The sequence below is a fragment of the Austrofundulus limnaeus genome, unplaced genomic scaffold (assembly GCF_001266775.1).
Source record: "Austrofundulus limnaeus strain Quisiro unplaced genomic scaffold, Austrofundulus_limnaeus-1.0 Scaffold371, whole genome shotgun sequence".
In the NCBI taxonomy this organism is placed as follows: domain Eukaryota; kingdom Metazoa; phylum Chordata; class Actinopteri; order Cyprinodontiformes; family Rivulidae; genus Austrofundulus; species Austrofundulus limnaeus.
This window is the reverse complement of record NW_013952773.1, coordinates 306,980-309,727: the sequence shown is the minus strand read 5'-3', so window position 1 is coordinate 309,727 and position 2,748 is coordinate 306,980. Positions and strand designations below refer to the sequence as shown.

The window sequence follows — 2,748 nt, the reverse complement described above, 5'->3', positions numbered from 1 at the left end:
TTATATTATATTATATTATATTTTTACTGTTGGTAGTAGTATCATTGCTAGTTAGTTGTAATCTTGTTTTTTTGTGCATTTTCTATAGTTTGTAAACTAGTGTGTGAACCTCTGTACTGATGCTGCTGTGACACCTGAATTTCCCATTAGCGGGACAATAAAGACTATTTCTATTCTATTCTATTCTATTCTAGACACATTAAATTTGTTTAATTAATTTTTAACTTGTTCAGCATCTTGTTTTATGTGCAGGTTTACATATATAACATAAGTAAATGTCTGTCATGATCATGTCATTTCATTCATTAGTTTTTGCTTGTTAAACTGTACGCAAATTTTATTTTGATATTGAAAGCGAATAATAATAATACATCTAACTATAGCGCTTTTTAGGATACTCAAAGATGCTTTCCAAGCGAGGAAAAAAATATCATTAAGATGGGAAAGGATTGAATAGGTGAGGTTTGAGTAGTGATCTGAAGAGAGGTTGAGAAAGAGCATTCCAGAGGAGTGGGGCAACAGCAGAAAAAGTTTGATCCCCCCAAACCTAATCACAACTGAAATTAGTTTGATCAATACAGTTATTATTTAAATGGGTCCTGAGCCATTTTGGGCTAAAAAATTGTACCCTGAGGTCAAAAACATTAGGAACCCTCTGTAATTGAAGGTTTAATTCTTTCATTTATGTATTCCTCTAACAGTGCAAGTGCATCAATTGTGCAGCATCTTGAGCAGAGGTCGTCCACCCAAACAGGAATGGACCCAGATTGGAAATTAATTCAAATGAGACATATCATGCTTTTAAATCCTTCTTTTTCACAGTTCAGATTCAGCTGGGGTCTTTACAAAGTGCAACTGCAATGCTGTGGTCTGAATTCCTCCTTACTGTAACTTTACTTGTTGGAGCCACAGGATGACCCAGAGCGAGAGGAGAATCAAGACAAGGGAATTGTTGGTCAATCCATGACTTTATTTGGCAGTTCTGTCATAAATAATTTGATAATAGTTTAGAAAACATCATAGAAAATATAGAAAACTGAACAAGTTAGAAAAGAATAGGATATCTATGCAACACCAGGAGAGATTAATTTCAAATTTTATGCACAAGTACACAACAAAATGGGCTGAACAGCTAAAACAGTGTATTTTACATATGTCCCCTTTTAACCTGAGACTCTAGGCTTTACAGTCTATTCCAGTGTGCTAGAACCAAGTCAATGGATAGGTGCAATCCTGATTGAAGAGAATCAAATCACTCAAAGAAAAAAACAATTAACAAATGTATTTCATATGGACTGACTCTTGAAGGCTCTTGATGTTTGACACCCACCATAACAATACCAAGTACTGTTGAAGATTAATCACAGTCAGGATATAATGGGTATACATATATTTTTGCATTCGGGCCACGTAAGTGTTAAAAAAACCAAACCAACCAGTCTCAGAAACGCCCGAACGTACAGTCGATGATTACCAAAGGCTGATGATGTCACGTCAGGGACCAGGTCAGACAGGACTGTGTATTCTAGATGGAGGCATGTGTTATCAAGGAAGATTTCAGTGGAGAAAGTTTAAAGTACTTTACAAGTAAGGTATAAGAGGTCCAGCACTACAGTGGGTATTAAGTTATTTAACCAATATGAAACAGTTTGTACAAATTAATGGTGTAAGATCTAAACTTTGCGATATGGTATGTGGGGTTCCACAGGGTTCTATATTGGAACCAAAGTTGTTTCTCCTATATATTAATGACTTGGTAAATGTATCAGGGTTGTTTAAATGTGTTTTATTTGCTGAGGACACCACATTTTTTTGCTTGGGTAAAAACATAGAACATATGATGGAAATGATGGAAATGGGATTTAAAAAGTACAAAATTGGTTTAAACATAATAAATTTTCATTAAATTTGGATAAAACAAATTACATGATATTTAGTAATAGAAAGAAAAAAAATTGATGTTCCATTTAGAGTAGAGGGCGTTGAAATCTGTAGAGTCAATGAGGTGAAGTTTTTGGGTGTCATCATTGACGAAAAAGACATGGAGACCTCATATGAAACTTAAGAACAAAAATGGCTAAATCCTAAAAAGTTAAGGAGTTATTTAATGATAAAACACTATTTACACTATATAATGCAATATTTTTTCCACATTTGATTTATTGCATAGAAGTCTGGGGAAATGCATGTAAAACCATTACTAATCCTATTTTTAATTGACAAAAAAGAGCCATAAGAATTATTACAAGAAAGCATTACTATCACCCATCTAACATTTTGTTTCATCAATTAAAGTTATTTCATGAGTTGGTTGATTATAACATTCTGCAGGTTATGTATAAGGCTTATAGAAATGTGTAGCCACCAAACATCCAATCACATTTTGTTAAGAGGGAACGCTGCTATAATTTGAAGGGATTACAAATGTTTGTTAACCGAAAGTCAGAACAAATTTGAAGGACAGATGCACTTCAAGTAAAAGGTATAAGACTATGGAATAATCTGGAGGATGACTATAAGAGCATTGGATCAGTTAATTGCTTCAAGAAAATGATCAAGGAAAAATTGTTAAAGAAATATGAAATTGTTTAATTTGTATTAGTTACTGTCTGAGGAGTTGAATTTTTTGTTTTTATTATTTGGTTTATCATTGTTTAAAATATTTTTTAAAAAGGAGCAGATATATTAATTTTTTTCTTCTGCTGCTGCCTTTCATTTTATTTTATTTTGTATTGTTTTGTTGTGTGT

General features: G+C 32.9%; 1 protein-coding gene across 2 annotated transcripts in view; it reads left to right on the top strand.

The window, feature by feature from the left end:
- Nucleotides 1–2,748, top strand: part of clcn2b (chloride channel, voltage-sensitive 2b) — a 274,822-nt gene that overhangs the window by 219,105 nt on the left and 52,969 nt on the right. The window lies entirely within an intron of this gene.